At 38.9% G+C, this 22,056-nt stretch overlaps 1 pseudogene; it reads left to right on the top strand.

Annotated features, from left to right (window-relative positions):
• Window positions 1,070-1,494, top strand: LOC102173154 (annotated as a pseudogene).

Below are 22,056 nucleotides of genomic sequence, written 5' to 3'. Positions count from 1 at the left end.
TCAGTCACATTCTTTGGTTGCCCTTCTGCCTAGAGGATCCCTGGGAAAGACAATCCTTTTGGCCAATTAAGCCCACTAAATTTTTCAACAATGTATATGGGAACAACTTCAAAAGTGAGTGACCAGATGTTCCACTACTTTTAGTCTGTGGAAGCTTGACAAATTTACATGAATTATATAAATTTTTTAAACTAAGTGCGACCTTTTGTGTAGCCAGGTTGGTGAAATAGGCCAATCCATGTATGTAAACAACCCTAAGGGGGATATGGAGTAATAATCGTCAACTATCACAGATGTTTAAGATTTCCAATTAAGTATATATATTTTATATATGTATCTTAAGTACATATTGACAGTATATACTGTCAATATCTTTCTAGAAAGTTTGTACCAATCTACACTGCGGGTGTGGGATAAATGAGAGACTGCAGGTCATGTACATTTTCCAGCATGCTTGCTGCAAATGTGCTGCTTTCTTTGGTTCAAAAAAAGGGACGATCTATTATAATAAAAGTGATCATCATATGTGCTCTTATTTTATTATTTCAAGAAAATTCTACTCAAGTTTTGGCTCTTCCTCACGGTAGGTAGTAAATTTCTTGCCATTCATCCATGTGCACAATAATTCATATATGCACAGTGAGAACTGCTATCCTGAAGTGAACTACTGAACACAATCCGAACATTTCAGTTTTCCTTGTTTTGGTTTCTAGAAGATATTTTTAGTAACAGTAAGTATTTGAAAGTATAATTTTATTGGCCCTCTTGAGTCCTTTTCATTGTACTCATGTCACATTTTATCAGTTGACTAAATACAGGTTTCCCAATATTTTTTAGTGGTAATTTCCACACACCCCATTAAAAGAAAAGATGCAAATTCCTCAACAAGTATGAAGATTATGATGCCTGTTTACTTTTTTTTTTTTTCATTCAACAATTGTTGAATATTTGATACATGCCAAGTATAGTTCTAGGAGCTGGGGCTATAACAGTAAGGAAAACTGATCAAAAACAAAAATCCCTGACTCCACTCTTTTCCTCCCTGGTTGCTTGAAGATCAGCTGCCATCATGAAAGACACAGTAACTATCCCGACCAGGAAGTTCATGACCAACCAACTGCTTCAGTGGAAACAAATGGTCACCAATGTTTTTCACCCTGGAAAGGCAACAGTACGTAAAACAGAAATTTGGGGAAAAACTGGCCAAAATGTCAAGACCACACCAGATGTCATCTTTGTATTTGGATTCAGAATCCATTTTGGTGGTGGCAAGACAACTGGCTTTGGCATGATTTACCATTCCTTGGATTATGCAAAGAAGAATGAGCCCAAGCACAGGCTTGCAAGACATGGCCTATATGAGAAGAAAAAAGCTCAAGAAAACAGCAAAAAAAACCCACAAGAACAGAATGCCGAAAGTCAGGGGGACTGCAAAGGCCATTGTTGGTGCTGGCAAAAAGTGAACTGGAGATTGGACAACAGAAGGATTAAAGATTCTACAGTGACTGTATCTGAGGTGACTGTGCAGATTTTTCATGAAAGAGAAAATAAACTAAAACGTTTTAAGTACAATTCAGTTCAGTTCAGTCGCTCAGTTGTGTCTGACTCTTTGCGACCCCATGGACTGCAGCACTCCAGGCCTCCCTGTCCATCACCAACTCCCGGAGTTCACCCAAACTCATGCCCATTGAGTCGGTAATGCCATCCAACCATCTCATCCTCTGTCATCTCCTTCTCCCACCTTCAATCTTTCCCAGCATCAGGGTCTTTTCAAGTGAGTCAGCTCTTCGCATCAGGTGGCCAAAGTATTGGAGTTTCAGCTTCAACATCAGTCCTTCCAAGGAACACCCAGGACTGATCTCCTTTAGGATGGACTGGTTGGATCTCCTGCAGTCCAAGGGACTCTCAAGAGTCCCCTCCAACACCACAGTTCAAAAGCATCAGTTCTTCGGCACTCAGCTTTCTTTATAGTCTAACTCTCATCTCTGACTTCCTTAAGTTTACATTTCAGTAATTAAGTATTTGTTATCTATCTTTTATCTATATATCTTTTATACAAAGCTCTATATCTAACCCATCACAAATCCCATCAGTTTTCCCTTCAAAATATATCCAGAGTCTGACTATTTTGCATGACCTCCATAGCTAATTTCTCTTCTCATCATCCTAAGAATATTTTTGGCTGTTTTCCTTGCTTTCAACTTCCATCTCCCTCCACCTCCTCATCACCACTCACATACACACAGTTTATTCTCAACATAGGAACCAATGTCACCTTTTAAAGCCAAAGTCAAATACATTGCTCAGTTGCTCAAAGCACTCCTACAGCACTCCAGCTCACTTAGAAAAGAGCCAAAACTGCATTGGTCCACAAAGTCCTACAGAACCTGGCCTCCTGATACCTCTCTGGCCTGATTTATCACTCTCTCCTTTGCTCATTTGCTTCAGTGATGGTGGCCTCCTTGCCTTTGACTCACTGGATATCTTTGTGCCTCAGGACCTTTGCACATGTTACTACTGCTGCCTGGAATACTCTTCTGCAAATACCCATAGGACTCACTCCCTCACCAACTTCAAACCATCCCTCAAATTTAATCTTCTTAGCAAGGTGTTTCCTGACCATTCCATCAAAAATGGCAACCTAGTACTCTTCCTGCCTTCCTAAATAATTTACTCCAAAGCCCAGAAAATTAAACATTCATGCAGGGTAGAGTTAAGGGGCAGCAGACCTGTGCAATACATAAGAATCAATGGGATGAGGAGGGCATTAATGAATGGGCCACTGTCAGAGGAAGCTTGAAGTCAGATGTCAAGATCTAAAAAGGAAAAAAATTAGAAGAGAGTGAAGAGTTCAGCCATGAGGAAGTGAGGGCTGGTAGCAGCATCAGGAAACTGGTTATATTCAGCAAGAAGTGATCTAATACAAAAACATGTGAAAGGTAATGGCAGCCAAGTTTCTACTGAGGAAGAAGGGATTTACAAATATGGAAAAGGAGAAAACTAAAATGAACTGTGGTGTTGGACTGCAGCTGGAAGCTAATATTAACTCATGCTTTCAGTAATTAGATATAGAAATAAACATGTATGTAAACGTGTATACGTATGTGTGTGTATAATCATACATATAATCCCAGCTCTGTCCATTAAAAAGATCTAGAGGCAGCAAACTCTTATTAGCCACAAGCATATCTAGCACTCAGATCTTAGTTTCCAAATATTCAATGTCATTTTCCACTTACAGGGTCCAGGGATCTTTAAAAGTGACTGATTACAGGGCAGGGCAGAGAAATTACAAGATAAACCTGAAGCATCTAACATGCCAGAGAGAAAGAAAGTGCTCAAAGATGAGGTTTTGTCATGGATGTCAGCTTGAAAGGGACCCCACTGGCCAAATCTGGGAAAATTTGAGCAAGAAATTAAATAACAATGCTAAAAAAATACAAACTGATGAATAAAACAAAATTCATGAGTTCACCTTGATATGAAGTTAAAGATAACAAATAAATGGAGAGAAGGGAAAGATTTTCTCTATAGTAGAATGATGACTAATAAATGCAGTGAAACTCATGGACCATCACAGTAGTAATCAAGCAAGAAATATAGACAGATGCTAAATCTAGTGGGTGAAAGTCAATGCAAAATGGGATATTTACATACGCTAAAAATACCTGCCCATAAAATGCTTTTTTAATTACAAAAGGAAAAAGAGTAATTTTACAGTGGTGCTGCCTGACTCCTTAATGAAGTGATCAAAGTTAACGTTATCAATTATGAGACAAACTGAAATCACCTATCACTTGACAGGATAAAATAAGAACACAACTTTACTTACATTGCATTTTACCAAAAATGTATAATTGGAATCTAATCATCAGGAATCATCAGATAAATCCATATACAGGGACACTCTACAAAATATTCGGCCAGAAATCTTCACAAGTGTCAAGGTTGAAAGCCAAAGAAACATCAAAAAACTGTGCTTTTTCCAAGCTTTATTGAAATACACTTGACAAATAAAATTCTAAGATATTTAAAGTGTGCAACATAATAATTTGATATACATATACATTGTGAAAGGATTCCCCCATCAATAAAAAACTGTTTTTGATTGAAGGACACTAAAAAGACATGACAACCAAATGTAATATGTGATCCTAGATAAGAGTCCTATTGCATAAAGAACATTACGAGGACAACTGATGAAACGAGATCAGATGGCAGTAAAGGATGGATGCTAATATCCTAATTCTTATGGCTCTGTTATGGTTGTGTAGGACAAAGTTGTTCAGGAGTGATAGCCACTTCCTCTAAAATGGTTCGTATAAACAGTAGTTTCTTGTATCTTTTTTTTCTGTAAGTTTAAAGCAATTTCTAAACAAATATGTTTAAACAATGGCTTCCCAGGTGATTCAGTTGTAAAGAATCCACCTGTCAATGCAGGAGATGCAAGAGACATGGGCTGGATCCCTGTGTCCAGAAGATCCCCTGCAGTAGAAAATGGCAATCCACTCCAGTATTCTTGCCTGGGAAATCAACATGCACAGAGGAGCCAAGTGGGCTACAGTCCATAGCTGCAAAGAGTCGACGTGACTGAGCGTCCATGTGTGCTCCATGTGTTCCACGTAAACAGCATTGTCAATCCATCTAACACACTCCCCACTCTCTGTTCCACTTTGCTTTTCTCCAGAGCATTTCTCAACATGTGATACACAGCACATTTTACTTACCACTGTTATCTGCCTTCCTCTACTAGAACAGAGGCTACATGGATTTTTGTATTACTTTTCCTTCTGTATTCTGGCACCTTCCACAGTATCTGATCCACAAATGATACTCTATAGGTATTTGTTCAATGAACTGACTTTTCCTGTCCTCAGGAGCAGATTGCCTGTGAGCTGCTGCTAAAGCAAGTACATAATTGCAGCAAACCAGTTAGCAGGCATAGATCTGCTTGATGACATATACAGAAAAATAAACTCTTCTCCAAAGGAAACACTTTCTGCAGAAATGCAGATATACCTATTCCTAGACAAACCTTGATTTACACAAACCATAAAGGACAGTTTAGCCCCTTAGAGCCACAGATTCCCAAACTCCTCTAATTTCCTTGGTAGCTTTGTGTAACAAAATGGCCCGTGGCAGTTTTTTTCCAGAACAAAGAAACAGTCTGCTTCTGACTCACAGATATAGAGATCTAACTAATGGATATCAGTGGGAGAGGGAAGAGGGCATGGGCAAGATAAGGGTAGGGGATAAAGAGGCACAAACTAGCATGCATAAAAATAAACTACAAGGACATATTGTACAGCATAGGGAATGTAGCCTATACTTTACACCAACTTTAAATGAGTGAAACCTACAAAAATATTCAACATCGCTATGTTGTACACCTGAAATTAATATAATATTGTAAATCAACTGTACTTCAGTGAAATAAAGAATTAATTTTAAAAAGAAAGCCTGAAGTCTTCTTCTACGTCAATTCAAGCTATCTCTTTTTTAAGCCAGATTTTTATTTTAAAAAAAGTTTCTGGACTTAAATGGACAATTAATTGTTTTCTACTAATTTTTGATGGGGAAACAGTGTCAGACTATTTTTTTGGGCCCCAAGGTCACTGCAGATGGTGACTGCAGCCATGAAATTAAAAGACGCTTACTCCTTGGAAGAAAAGTTATGATCAACCTAGATAGTATATTCAAAAGCAGAGACGTTACTTTGCCAACAAAGGTCCATCTAGTTAAGGCTATGGTTTTTCCTGTGGTCATGTATGGATGTGAGAGTTGGACTGTGAAGAAGGCCGAGTGCTGGAGAATTGATGCTTTTGAACTTTGGTGTTGGAGAAAACTCTTGGGAGTCACTTGGACTGCAAGAAGATCCAACCAGTCCATTCTGAAGGAGATCAGCCCTGGGATTTCTTTGGAAGGAATGATGCTGAAGCTGAAACTCCAGTATTTTGGCCACCTCATGCGAAAAGTTGACTCATTGGAAAAGACTCTGATGCTGGGAGGGATTGGGGGCAGGAGGAGAAGGGGGCAACAGAGGATGAGATGGCTGCATGGCATCACTGACTTGATGGACGTGAGTCTGAGTGAAGTCCAGGAGTTGGTGATGGACAGGGAGGCCTGGAGTGCTGCGATTCATGGGGTCACAAAGAGTCGAACACGACTGAGCGACTGAACTGAACTGAATCCCATCAAACTTCTCAGTATTCTTAGGGCAAATTTAAATCAAGACATCTTGTTCAAACCTCTGTTGAGATTTTGAAGTGTACACTGGGAAAAGTCATATAAAATTTCCATATGAAAGAACAGTATTAATCTGAAATGTTTTTTGCTTTATTTGTATTTCCTTTATTAGTTATACAGTTCTCCAGAATTTAGTTAAATATGAGAATATTATGAGAGGCAGCAGGAGTAGTACAGCATGTCTTATAAGAATATGAGTCTTAGAGTCAGAAAGACAGATTGATTCATTTCAACTTTACCAATCATTAGCAGTATAATCTGGAGAAGGCGATGGCACCCCACTCCAGTACTCTTGCCTAGAAAATCCCATGGACTGAGGAGCCTGGTAGACTGCAGTCCATGGGGTCGCAAAGAGTCAGACATGACTGAGCAACTTCCCTTTCACTTTTCACTTTCATGCATTGGAGAAGGAAATGGCAATCCACTCCAGTGTTCTTGCCTGGAGAATCCCAGGGACGGAGAGCCTGGTGGGCTGCCGTCTATGGGGTCGCACAGAGTCGGACACGACTGAAGTGATTTAGCAGCAGCAGCAGCAGCAGCAGCAGCAGCAGTATAATCACAAGCAGGTTATTTACATTTTCTAAGCCTCTGTTTCTTTATTATAAAACTGGCATGATAATGAGAGTGCCTAACTTATAGGCTAATTTAAAGATTAAAAAGTACATAAAGCACAAGGCCAGCCCATTGTGAGGAACATACAAATGTTAGCTTTTATTTTTTGTAAATGTCATTTAAATGTGAAGTCCATATATTAAATATAAATATACAATAAACCTAAAGGAAAAAATAGATAACTTGTGTTTTTTCCTTCAAAGTTTCATTCTGGTGAATTTTATACATGCAGTCTCATTTTCTGTAACTCGCATTAACATATCCTTGAAAAACATCATAGTGATATAAAGATAAAAATGTAGCTTTGACTACATTGTTAATATGTATGGAAAACTCCAATTGTATGTAGAAATTAAATTATTTCAGCTTGAAATTGATTTGTAAGACATGACATTTCATTTTCATTTGCACACATTTTGTCTCTAACTGATTAAATAATTTCCCAAATCAGCTTGAATTTGTCATATCTGTTTATAGCTAAAGGTAACAGCCAAATTGTTTGGGGCTAATTTACATAGTAAGTATAGTGAAATTTTTATTTTATATAAAATATCAGGTATAAACATTATTTCAACAAAATACTAAAGAAGTTAATAATGTAACTTAACTATATGATCTATGTATTTTGTACTCAAATCTCATTACAATGTTAAAATAATTTTTAAAAAATAATAAACCAAGTGTTACATGGGCTGCTCTTTTCTCTTTTTCAGTTAACATGGTTAACTAGTCTTATACTAAATCTGGTTTCATAAAGCTAGCACCAGTTTTTCCAAAATCACTTAACTCTAAAGTTGAATGAAGAAAATATTTCCAATCCTGGAAAATAAGAAAAAGTAGAAAACTCACACTTCCCAATTTCCAAATGTACTACAAAGCAATGGAAATCAAGACAGTCAGTCAGTTCACTCGCTCAGTTGTGTCCAACTCTTTGAGATCCCATGAACCACAGCACGCCAGGCCTCCCTGTCCATCACCAACTCCCAGAGTTTACTCAAACTCATGTTCATTGAGTCAGTGATGCCATCCAACCATCTCATCCTCTGTCGTCCCCTTCTCCTCTTGCTCTCAATCTTTCCCAGCATCAGTGTCTTTTCAAATGAGTCAGCTCTTAGCATCAGGTGGCTGAAGTATTGGAGTTTTAGCTTCAACATTAGTCCCTCCAATGAGCACCCAGGACTGATCTCCTTTAGAATGGACTGGTTGGATCTCCTTGCAGTCCAAGGGACTCTCAAGAGTCTTCTCCAACACCACAGTTCAAAAGCATCAATTCTTCTGTGCTCAGCTTTCTTTATACTCCAACTCTCTCACATCCATACATGACTACTGGAAAAACCATAGCCTTGACTAAACGAAGCTTTGTTGACAAATGTCTCTGCTTCTTAACCAATACGGTGTGGTACTAGAAAAAGATATATACTGACAGATCACTGGACTAGAACTGAGAATCCAGAACTGAACACATACATCTGTGGGTCAATTGATTTTCAACAAGGTTGCCAAGACCATTCAATGGGGAATGAATAATTTTTTCAACAAATGGTGTTGGGACAACTGGATGGCCACATACAAAAGAATTGTCTTCTGGTATTACAAAATCTGGGCTTCCCTGATAGCTCAACTGGTAAAGAATCTGCCTGCAATGAAGGAGACCCTGGTTTGATTCCTGGGTCAAGAAGACCCCCTGGAGAAGGGATAAGCTACCCATTCCAGTATTCCTGGGCTTGCCTGGTGGCTCAGATGGTAAAGAATCCCACATGCAATGCAGGAGACCTGGGTTCCAACCCTGGGTTGGGAAGATCCCCTAGTGGAGGGCATGTCAACCCACCCCAGACAGAGGAGCCTGACGGGCTAGAGTCCATGGGGTCGCAAAGTGTCAGACACGACTGAGCGACTAAGCACAGCACATTACAAAGTCTAACATTTCCTGTCCTGCATTTGAGCCTTGCAGGGCCCCAAAGTCTTAAATGTAAGATTCCTTGTTCTTGTGAGTGATGCCCCCCACCCTGCAGGAAAGGTTTCCCATCTGACTAGTTTCTCTGTCACCTGCACCAAGTACAACACCCTCCATCCTCAGTCTAATGGGTTTTATCTCCTTGCCAGTCCATGAAATTTAAACAAGCCAATCACAAACAAGCCAATGATCTCCCGTGGGAGCCAGGGATCACCTCATCCTCTGGATATTCCAAAGTCTGGCTCCCACAGCCTCTGCTTATCCTTACTATTCTCAAGTGCAACCCCCATGTGGCCCTGTATGATATGCTGTGTCCTCCCTGCGGCTGCAAGCATGATTAATTAATAATCTTCTATTGGATTTCATCTGTCCAGGGCTAGATATCATGTGTTCAACCATCTCATACTATTTATGATAGAGGATACCTCCCTCACCAACTAGAAATAGTAGGTGGTCAAAACATCTTTACCTCACAACAGATACCAAACAATTCAAACTGGATCAAAGTCCTTAAATGTAACACTAAAACTATAAATTTCATAGAAAACACAGTATTTGACAAAGAATTCTTAAATATGACACTAAAATCATGAGCAACAGAAGAAAAAAATAAACAACTTCATTAAAATTCAAAGGATTTTTAAATATTTATTTATTTACTTGGCTGCACCAGGTCTTAGCTGTGGCACATGGGATCTTCGATCTCAGTTATGGCATGGGGTCGCATGGGGGATCTTTAGTTGTGGCATTCGAGCTCTTAGTTGCAGCATGGGGGATCTAGTTCCTGACCAGAGATCAAACTGGGGCCTCCTGCATTGTGAATGTGGAGTCTTAGCCACTGGACCACCAGGGAAGTTCAAAATTTAAAATTTTTGTGCTTCAAAAGACACCATTAATAAAGTAAAAAACACAACACATATAATACAATGAAAGAAAATACTTTTAAATCATATATGTGATAAGGACCTTATATCTAGGTTATGTAAAGAATTATTACAGCTCATTTAAAAAAAGAGAGAGAGAGAATCCAATTTTTTAAATGAGCATTTCTCTAGCCAATAAGCATATGGAAAGATTCTCAATATCATTAGTCAACAGAAAGTTGCAAATCGAAAACAAAATGAGATACCACTTCACACCAATTGAGATGGCAGAAGAATTAATAGGTCAGATAATAACAGGGGCTGATGAGGATGTAGAGAAATCAGAGCACCCACACACTGTTGATGAGCATATAAAATACTTCAGTCCTTTGAAAAACATTCTGGTAGTTTCTCAAATGATTAAACACAGAGCTACCACATGACCCAGCAATTCAACTTTTAGATGTACACTCCAGAGCAATGAAATATATGCCAACACAAAAAAATGTGTAGGAATACTTACAGCTGCATTAATCATAGTAGACAAAATGTTGGGGGAAACCCAAATATCAGCCAGTGGACAAATACAGAAATAAAATGTAGTATATGCATACAATGAAATATTATTTGGCCATAAAAAGAAGTACTGATATATAGTACAGCTTGTTGTTGTTGCCAAGCTGCTAAGTCATGTCTGACTCTTTACAACCTCACGGACTGAAGCAAGCCAGCTCCTCTGTCCTCCACTATCTCCCGGAGTTTGCTCAGATTCATGTCCATTGAGTCAGTGATGATATCTAACCATATCATCCTGTGCCACTCCCTTCTCCTTTTGCTTTCAATCTTTCCCAACATCAGGGTCTTTTCCAATGAGTCAAATCAGGTGGTCAAAGTGATTGTTCAGCAACAATCCTTTCAATAAATATTCAAGGTTGATTTCCTTTAGGATTGACTGATTTCATCTCCTTGTGGTCCAAGTGATGCTCAAAAATCTTCTCCAGAACCACAATTCAAAAGCATCGATTCTTCAGCTCTCTGTCTTCTGTATAGTCCAGCTCTCATATCTGTACGTGACTACTGGAAAAACCATAGCTTTGACTGTATATGAACCTTTGTAAGAAAGCAATCTCTGCTTTTGAATATGCTTTGTCATAGCTTTTCATCCAAGAAGCAAGAGTCTTTCCATTTCATGGCTGCAGTCACCATCTTGAGCGATTTTGGAGCCCAAGAAAATAAAATATGTCACTGCTTCCACTTTTTCCCCTTCTATTTGTCATGAAGTGAAGGGACCAGATGCCATGATCTTAGTGTTTTGAATGTTATTTTCACACCAGCTTTTTCACTTTCCTCTTTCACTCTCATCAAGAGGCTCTTTAGCTCCTCTTCACTTTCTGCCATTAGAGTGGTATCATCTGCATATATGAGTCTGTTAATATTTATCCCAGCAATCTTGATTCCAGCCGTGAGTCATCCAGCCTTGTATTTCACGTGATGTACTCTGCATAGAAGTTAAACAAGCAGGGTGACATATACATCCTTGTTGGACTCCTTTTCCAATTTTGAAGCAGTCTATTGTTCCATGTTCAGTTCTAACTGTTGCTTCTTGACCCACATACAGGGTTCTCAGAAGAGGGGTGGTGGTCTTCTGAGGTGGTCTGGTACTCCGATCTTCTCAATAATTTTTCCCCAGTTTGCTGTGATCTACACAAAGGCTTTAGCATGGTCAGTGAAACAGAAGTAGATGTTTTTCTGGAACTCCCTTGCTCTCTCTGTGTTCCAAGGAATGTTGACAATTTGATCTCTGGTTCCTCTGCCTTTTCTAAACCTAGATTATACATCTTGAAATTCTCTGTTTAAGTACTACTGAAGCCTAGCTTGAAGGATTTTGAGCATACCCTTGCCAGCATGTGAAGTGAGCACAAGTGTATGGTAGTTTGTACATTTTGGGGTACAGCTTGAAAAGTGTTAGTTGCTCAGTCATCTCTAACTCTTTGTGACTGCGTGGACTGTACCCTGCTAGGTTCTTCTGTTCATGAGATTTCCCAGGCAAGAATTTTGGAGTGGGTTGCCATTCCCTTCTCCAGGGGATCTTCTCAACCCAAGGATTAAACTCGGGTCTCCTGTATTGTGGGATTCACTGGTAGCTCAGCTGATAAAGAATCGGGCTACAATGCAGGAGACACTGGTTCAATTCCTGTGTCAGGAAGATCCATGGGTGAAGGGATAGGCAACCTGCTCCAGTATTCTTGGGCTTCTCTAGTGGCTCAGCTAGTAAAGAATCTCCCTGCTATGTGGGAGATCTAGGTTCCATCCCTGGGTTGGGAAGATCCCCTGGAGAAGGGGATGGCTATCCACTCCAGTATTCTGACCTGGAGAATTCCATAGACTAGAGTCCATGGGGTTGCAAAGAGTCAGACACATCTGAGCGACTTTCACTCCTGTATTGCATTAGTGCAATAGACATTAGACAGTGCGTTAGACAGATTCTTTACTGTCTGAGCCACCAGAGAAGCCTTTTGGTACAACTTAGATGAATCTTAAAAAAACATTATGCTAAGTGGAAAAAGTTAGTCACAAAAGCCTCCATATTATATGATCCCATTCATATGAAAGACCAGAATAGGCAGTCTCTAGAGGCAGAAGGTAAATTACTGGTTGCTTAGAGCTAAGAAAGTTATGGGGGAGGAGGGTGATAATAGCTAAAGGTTACAGAGTTATTTCCTGAGGTGAAGAAAATGTTCTAAAATTGAATGTGGTAACAGTTGCACATCTCTGTGAACATATGAAAAATCATGAAATTATACACTTTACAAGGATGAATTGCATAGTATGCAAATCATATCTCAATAAAGCTGTTTAAAATATATACTGGCTACTACCAGAAGAGTACTACATTATATTCAAGAAGACTGACACAAATACACAGATGACTTATCTATAATAGATAGTTTTTTTTTTTTAAGTAAGCAAATTTGGTATTATTCCTTGCTTGGAAAGAATTATGTTTTCCTATAAAATATTTCTTGGTGCTAGTATACAAAAAGGATTGAGTTGGATGATCCACTGGTCTAAATAAATATATCATTTTGTGTTTTTTATATTATAAGCACAAAGGTGGGGACATGGACAGAATTTTTAGAATGTAAGCTCTGAGTAGAATGAACCTATTCTTTTTCCTCATTACAACTTCTCCTAGTTCCTTGAAACCATCATCCTTCTTCTGATTTTATTATAATTGTCTCTTTGCAAAACTTAGAGCTACCTAAAATGATGTTCTATTTAATCTTCAAGAAGCATGGTGGGGCCTGGATCAGCCACGACTCTATTTGGTAACCCCTGGCAGATAGCAGCCTTCTCTGGGGCTCTTCAGGAGGCAACTCAAGTGCTGCCCAGAAAAAATGAGTAACCCTTGGTGCCTCCCATTCTGTCACACAATGATGAGCATGGACAAGGATGTGTTCTATCCCTTGGACACCCTCAAGTGTTTCAGCACTCAGTCACTGCCCATTCCCCACAAGTGACCCAGGAAGCTGTTGAAGGAGTTTGTGTTCCAGTAAATCAGGTAATACAGCCCAGGCTCCAGGATGCTGGAGTGAAGAGGTCGGGCAAAACTGTGGGCAGGTATAGATGGCGACTGCATCCCAAAATGTCCTCCTAAATAAGTCAGGGATAATTTGTCCTTTCTGCAGCCACCAAGCTAGCGACAGGAAGATTCTTCTAACGATGCAAATGCATTTAAATTCTTGGTCTGGAAAAGTTTAACTGGATTAGAATCTCTTTACTATCTCAGAAAAGGTCCAATATTACATTTGCCAATGAAAAAAAACTTTTAAAAATCATTTTTGAAACTGATTTCAATTCCTACAAATGTCCTAAAAATTCTATTTCAATTTTTATTATATACTTACTTATTATATCAATAATGACTATCAAGAATTTTAATGTATCACCACTTGAAAGTCTTAATCAATAATGGCATATGGCTATTCTAATGTATCACCACTTAAAAGTCTTAATCAATAATGGCATATGGCTATTCTAAAGGGAAAAATTCTGATATTAAAAATGATATGCTCAGAAAACAAACTGAAATTTTTCATTAAGATATTTTAAAGGATTTTATTTAGAATTGCAAACAAATTCAAAAGTAATATCTTCTGTAGTATTTTCTATTCATTATTTTCCCTAAGTATATGTTACTAAAATATAAAATTGCTAATATGAAATTTTTCCACCAAGACCCATATAGATGCCTCAAAATGCTACAAAAATTGTCATTGCTTTGTCATTTTCCTGCCATTGACATGAAAAAATTTAGGGAAGCATTAGTTTAAATCCAATGGCCAACCATTTTGAAGAAGCCCACATTAACAGTATTTTCTCCTGCTCACATCTTCCCCATACTCTTGGACATTCTTGTTTATGTCGACTATTCCAGTTTTCAAATCTATTTAACCTCTGGCCTTTATATGAATTCCCACTGCCATGCTGCTGTCTTGCTTTGAAATGTAGTCAAACTGTAATATGGCTACACAATCCTTTCATATTTTTCAATAATTTCTATTGATTATTACCTACTCAATAGAAAATGCATCCTCCTTTTATAAGAAGAGTAAAACCATTCGTTATGAACTGAATAGTGTTCTCCTCAAATTCATATGCCTAAACCCTCAAAGTGACTGTATATGAAGATAGGGCTTTTAGGTAATGAAGGTTAAATGAGATCATAAGGGTAGAACCCTTACCTGGTAGGACTAGTGTTCTTATAAGAACAGGAAAAGACATCAGAGATTTCTCTGCACACACACACACACAAAATAAAGTTCATGAAAGGGAACAGGGAGAAAGCAGTCTGCAAGCCAGGGAAAGACATATTACCAGAAACTGAATTTTCTGGCACCTTGATCTTGGATTTCTGACCTCCAGAAGTGTGAGAAAATAAATTTCTGTTGTCTAAACCATCCAGTATGTGGTACACTGTTATGGCAACCCAAGCTCCACACTTGGTCTGTTACTACATACTTTGCTGTGTGATTGCATACTATCTTCTTTATTTTCTTCTTAGGGAAAAAAACAAAAAAAAAACAAAAATGGAAACCAGAAACATCTCATCTCCAAAATGAATCCTTCCATTCATTCTGCCTTCCATCAAAACTCCTCTTTGTTTTTCTTTCCCTTCTCTCTGGTATCAGTTACTTTGGGACACAGAATTGTTAGTGAGATGGTTGTTTGGGAGGCAAGAAATCAAAATAAAGAGAAATAAAATTTAACCTAATGAAGGTAATTTTCATTGAGACAATAGTGAACTAGGAAGAAGCCTCCTTGCTCTTCACCAAAGCCATCTCTGTGGTGATTGAAAGCAGTTCTTTCTAGGTTCATTGTCACTCTCCCTCTGAGACTATTGGAGTAACTGGTAGATTTCTGGACTTTGGCCTCCCTTTTTCAGGTTTATACTCACTCTCACCTTCTGTAATTAATTTCCATCTAGAGATAAGTGATATAATTATGAATTGGTAATGTTTTTATTTATTGAAGTATATTGTTCCAATTTAATTATATTACTGCTGTTTATATTTGATATGATTACTTTATGCCTGGAGATTTTAATCTATACTCACTGTCTCCATTTCCTCATTTTATACTCGTCCCTCAACCTATTCCATAGAGATTGCTCTTGTTGCAGTTCTCATGTTGACAAATTTGATGGTTATTTTTTTTTCTTTATTGAACTTTTCAGCAGCAATAGCGCAATTCACTACCACCACAACCACTGCTTCTTAAAACAGTCTCCTCCATCCATGTTCAGTACACTACACTCTGTGTTACTAGCTGGATCTTCTCAGTCTCCTTTTCTGTTCTATCTTCTCTACAAAGTCTCTAAATGTTGGAGTGCCTCCAAATCAGCACAGGACTTCTTTTCTTTTGTATCTGCACACTCTCCCTATATTTCCTTAACCACTACCTTACCTTACAATACATCAATATGTTGATGTCTCATAAGTGTCATTATGTATATCTCTCCAGGTTTCCACAACCATGTATCTAAATGCTTACTTGATATTTCCACTTGGATATCCAACAAGTAAATCAAACTGTCTGTCTAAGCAGAATTATTGATTTTCCCACAGATCTTCTTTCTTTCTAGGTTTCTGATAGATCAGTAAATGGTATATCCACACAGTACATGGCTAAAGCCCCAAAACTAAAGAGTAATCCTTGATCCTATTCTTTATTTCCCTTCTTCGGTCAATCAGTCAGTGTTAGCTGCTCAGTTGTGTCTGACTCTACAACCCCATGGACTGTGTAGCTCAACAGGCTCCTGTGTTATGGGATTCTCCTGGCGAGAACACTGAAGTGGTAGCCATTCTATTCTCCAGTGGATCTTCCCAACCCAAGAATTAAACCCGGGTCTTCTATATGGCAGGCAGATTCTTTACCATCACATTCATCATCAGATCCCACTGCTACTAGCTCCACTTTGTATCTAAAATCTATCCTTTTCTCTCCATACCCATTTTTGTTGTTGTTACTGTTTGTTCACTAAGTTGTGTCTGAATCTTTATGATACCATGGACTATAGCCCATGAGGCCCCTCTGTCTATGGGATTTCCCAGGCAAGAATACTGGAGTGGGTTGCCATTTCCTTCTGCAGGGCATCTTCCCAGATCAGGGATCAAACTGTGTCTCCTGCATTGGCAGGTGATTCTTAACTGCTGAGCCACCAGGTAAGCCCCTCCATACCCATTGCCACCCCCTTAACTCAAAGTCCTCTATGTCTCACCAAGACTGTTAAAAATGTCTTGTAACTAGTCTCCTTGCCTTTTTCCTTGCCTTCTTCCATCCACACTCCAAACAGCAATCAGATTATTCTCTGTAAAACAAAAAGCAGATCATATCACTTACTGAATAAAAATCTATGATCAGAATAGAGTCCAAATTCTTTACCCTGGCCTGGCTCTTACCTCTTCTTCCACTTCTTTTTGTATTAATTTTCCCAAGGCTATACTCTGACCATGTTGGCTTTATTTGGTTCCTCTTTAAAGCCTCAGGGCTTCCATGGTGGTTCAGACAATAAAGAATCTGCCTGCAATGTAGGAGACACAGGTTCGATTCCTGGGTCGGGAAGATCCCCTGCAGAAAGGAATGGCAACCACCCCAGTATTCTTGCCTGGAGAATTCCATGGACAGAGGAGCCTGGTGGGCTACAGTCCATGGGGTAGCAAAGAGTCGGACACAACTGAGCGATTAACACTACTACTGTACTACTGCAACCTCAGTGTCTTTGTACTTGGTAACACTTGCAGCTATAAAGCTATTCCAGCTCTTCCCTTGGCAGCTTATTCCTACTATGTAACTTCCTCACAGAGAAATTTCCCTATGATTCGAATTAAAATACTTCCTACCCATTCTGTGCCCTCTCTCTTTGCTCTCTATCTAGTCATCCTGTTTATTCCCCTTACAGCAATTATCCTGTTTATCTGTCTCCTCCAATGAGAAGAGGGGCATTTTATGTCTACATCCTTACATTTTCTGTCCCTACATCCACAGTTTATGTCACTAAATAAATACTGAATAAATTGATGGATGAATAAATGATTAGATACTATTCTGCACCTATACTCTGGTAACTGGCAAATTTGGAAATCCTTAGTTCATTCTTACATTTGCAGAGCTCAGAAAGAGACATTTTTACAAGTGACTGATTTGCATTCATTGCTCATATATTCTACAAAATTCTCAGAGAGTAACTGAGCTTAAAATTCTACATGTATTATATCCACCATCACATGTACATGTATACATACAAACTAGAACCAAGAAAGTATTTGTTGCTAAATTTACAATTCAAAAGCAGATCTGTTATCTTTAGGATCTAATTTATTTTCTAGGTTCCCTTTTAAATACCAGCTTTTATCATATTTATATTGATTTTATTTGTATAACTTTTCATATGTTTTAATATCTTAAGCTGCCACAATTTCTTTTATATGTTATGATCTAACCAGCTGCTTATTCAACTGCTTTGTCTTCCTGTGGTAGGTTGAGCTGTTCACTAAATATTTCTGACTCTGCCTTGTAAACACATGGTCAGTTGCTCTTCCCTGCCCACTTTGATTTGAGACAATGCCATCCAACTTACACTGACTAAGGAGAGGAAGGAACAGTGGCAGATGTCATTTTTGGTCTGATGGCTTAAGAATAACATTTCCTTCCCACTATTGTAGTGATTGTATCAGATGACCAATTACCTTAGTTTTCTCAGAACTGAGTGATTCCCTAGGACACAGGAGTTCCAGATGAAAGACAAGAACAATACCAGAAACACTGTTCTGGTTTGACTGGGTTCATGGGAAGCAGGGTTTTCAGTGCTAAGACTGGGAAACATCCAAACAAATGAGAATAGGTGGGCTACCCTATGGTTTTGGAAGAAAGTATTTGGTTGAAATTTCCACTAGCCTTGATTCCTTAGTGACTACTATGAACAGAACCTCTTACCCGACTCACAGTAAGCAGTATATAGCATGAAAGAAAAACAAATTTGGTTTAGTAAGCCACTGATATTTGGGAGTTTCTATGTCATAATCTAGCCTATCCTGAAAAATGTAAAAATTAGTACCTTCCAGTCAGGTGCTGCCAAAACAATTGTTGTTGTTCAGTTGCCCAGTCGTGTCCAACTCTTTTCGATCCCACAGATTGCAGCACGCCAGGCCTCCCTGTCCCTCACCTTCTCCTTCAATTTTCCCAGGTTCATTTCCATTGCATCGGTGATGCCATCCAGCCATCTCAACCTCTGATGCCCTCTTCTTCTGCCCTCAATCTTTCCCAGCATCATGGACTTTTCCAATGAGTCAGCTACTCCCATCAGACAACTAAAATACTGGAGATTTGGCTTCAGCATCAGTCCTTCCAGTGAATATTCAGGGTTGATTTCCCTTAAGATTGACTGGTTTGATCTCCTTGCTGTCCAAGGGACTTTCAGAAGTCTTTTCCAGCACCACAGTTCGAAGGCATCAATTCTTTGGCATTCTACATTTTTTACAGTAAAGCTGTCACAATTGTACATGACGACTGGGAAGACCATTGCCTTGGATATATGGACCTTTGTTGGCAGAGTAGTCTGTTTTTGACACACTGCCTAGGTTTGCCACCACTTTCCTGTTAAGAAGCAATCGTCTTCTGATTGCATGGCTGCAGTCACCATCCGCAGTGATTTTAGAGCCCAAGAAGAAGAAACTGTCACTACTTTCACCTTTTCTCCTTCTATTTGTCTGGAAATAATGGGGCTGGATGCTGCCACGATCTTAGTTTTTTTTTTAATATTTAGTTTTAAGCCAACTCGTTCACTCTCCTCCTTCACCCTCATCAAGAGGCACTTTAGTTCCTCTTCACTTTCTGCCCTTAGAGTGGTACCATCCACCTATCTGAGGTTGTTGGTGTTTCTCCTACCATTCTTGATTGCAGCTTGTAAATCATCTAGCCCAGCATTTCCCATGAACGGCTCAGTGTATAGGTTAAACAAACGGGATGACAGCAGCCCTATTGTACCCTTTTCTCAATCCTGAGCCAGTCAGCTGTTCCATTGACCCGCATACAGGTTTCTCAGGACATGGGTAAGATGGTCTGGTATTCCCATCTCTTTAAGAGCTTTCCACAGTTTGTTATGATCCACAAAGTCAAAGGGTTTAGCATAGTCAATGAAACAGAGGTAGATTGTTTTCTGGAATTGCTTTCTCTATAATTCAGTGAATGTTGACAATTTGATCTACAAATGCGGCACTGGGTTCAGGCAATAGGTGAAAAGGAAAGTCTTTTCAGAGCCTGAAAATATGTTTGTCCAAAAACTATGCCATGTCAAAACATCTGGCAGACCTGTTCCCTGAAATAACTTATATAGAAGATTATATACCTAACAAACTGTAATCCTAAAGGAAAAGATTGGAAAATGAAGTTTAGCAACACGTTCTAGTTGGCATTGCCTGCATTCAATGAGATATCACAGGAAAATGAGAAACTAGTGAAAAGAATTGGCTGGTAAGAAACAGAAATATATGATTTCGAGAGAATACAGAAATTCAGTGATTTGTAGAGTTGAAAGAGGTAACTCTCCCCAAACTCAAATAGTAAAACAGCAAATTAAAACTGATTTAAACTGAGCCTCTTGCAAACATCAAAGCTAAGGTTTGTGCATAAATTGAGTTGGCACCCAGTAAATACTTTCAGTTGGACAAAATGCCCCAAGGTAAATAAATTAAGGGTATGTTTCTGCTGTAGGAGTCTGATAAGTCCAAGGTACTCCAATTAAGGTGAAACACCAAGAGATCATAATGAGATGAGAGCGAGAGTAACAGAGAGAAGAAGAGGTGGTTAGAAAGAAAAGATATATAGTAAACCTATCTATGTCTTTAAAAGAGCTGCAGGTGTGTGACAGGCATATAAAAGTCACTGGAATCAGATTAAATGCCTATTAAGTTTACAAGAGCATTTTTCTGTCTGATAAATCATGAGCCTAGACTAGAAATATCTGAGACCTTTAAAGTCTTAGAACAACCCCTGGCCTCTAACTTTTCTCAGACAAAAAGCAGATTCAAAAAAAAGCTACTAAGTACCCAGGGAGGGTATATTCTCCAGTATTTATTTTAGATGAGACCAAGGGGAATACTGAAAAGTACTCTTTAAAAAGAAAAAGACCTAAGAAACACAGAGAACAATGGACTGAGCCGCATCTCCCAGAAACTAGAATTATCCAATCAAGGGACACTCCTTATCCCTACAGAAGGGGGCTCTCATAACATGAGAGATTTCAGAGCTTTAATGGACCAGAGACTGATGTGTGTTCCTACTCTGTCTTCTTTCTGAATGGGTATGTTTATTGGGATTATCTGGTATCGTATACGATTATATATTATATTATTGAGTATGCAGGAGGCAGAGTTCGAAGAAGGCAATGGCACCCCACTCCAGTACTCTTGCCTGGAAAATCCTGCAGAGTTCATTCATCTCATAATTCTAAAGTCTCTAAATCAATAGGAGATATGTTCAGACCTAGCATTGAAAAAACTACTCTCACTCCTTGCTGTAGAAACTATTATGTTTCACGCAGGGATCAATCTCAACTTTGAACATGACCCATACTGAAAACTTCCCACCAAGGAAAACATGTCAAACTTCATTAAACTCTATTCATTTAAGCCATGAAGATGTGGGGTATAATGGAGTAAATGTTTATATTCCCTAAAAATGTATATGTTGAAGCCATAAACTCCAGTATGATAGTATTTGATATGGGGCCTTTGGGAGGTGATTAGGGTTAGAAGAAGTCATGGGAGTGGGGCTCATGATGGCATGGTTGTTGTTTAGTCGCTAAGTCACGTCTGACTCTTTTGTGACCCCATGGACTGTAGCCCGCCAGGCTTCACTGTCCATGGGATTCTCCAGGCAAAAATACTGGAGTGAGTTGCATTTCCTTCTCCAGGAATCTCCTCAAGCCAGGGATCAAACCTGCGTCCCTTGTTGGCAGGTGAATTCTTTACCATTGAGCTACGAGGGAAGCCCTCATGATGCTCTTAGTGGCCTCATAAAGAGACACCAGGGAATTTGCTCTCTCTCCCTCTGCTATGTCATAACATAGAGAAGGTTACCTACCAAGAAGTGTTCTCACCATAAACCAACCCTTGCAAGCACCTTAATCTCAGTCTTCCAGCTTCCAGAACTGCAAGAAAATACATTTCCTTTGTTTAAACCACTATGTGTATGGTATTTTGTTATGGCAGCCTGAGATGACTAACATAGGAGGATTTTCCTGTTTTAACAAGTAATTTTTCCCTAATAGATTCATGTAGTCTGAATTATTTTTTAAATAGCTTTTCAGCTGGACTTTGATTCCAATGTCTCCTCTCTCAAATTCACATGTACAACTATGCCAGATTAATCTTTCAAAAGCAAATCTCTAATTGTATCCATCATAAATGTTTCTCTTCAACCACCATACAAAATCCACTCTTATCTTTTCTTCTTCTCTTGATCTGTTCTCAACACACATTTTAGTCTTATCTCTGACTACCAGCTTGCATACCTCATGCTAAAAACCTTATACCTTATATTCCTATTTATCACTATCCAAATATACCTTTTGTTTTCCTGTCTCCCACAACATATATCAAAAGCAGGTATGAGCCACGAAACAAGCACCAAAGTAATTAATTAAAGAACTGCATTTGAATTCTCTTCCCTCTACACTCCCCTCCCCACTTCACCCCCTTATTCTCAGCCACCTTCCCATAAGCAGCATAAATCACCAGGAGATAATGAAAGCTGTGGTAGGGAGAAAGGATTATATTTCCTCTTCCATAACGCCTGACCTTTTAGCACAGTAGTTAAGTT

The sequence above is a fragment of the Capra hircus genome, chromosome 4 (genome assembly GCF_001704415.2).
Source record: "Capra hircus breed San Clemente chromosome 4, ASM170441v1, whole genome shotgun sequence".
Lineage (NCBI taxonomy): Eukaryota > Metazoa > Chordata > Mammalia > Artiodactyla > Bovidae > Capra > Capra hircus.
Note: the sequence above shows the minus strand (reverse complement) of the source record. Positions and strands in the feature narration are given on the sequence as shown.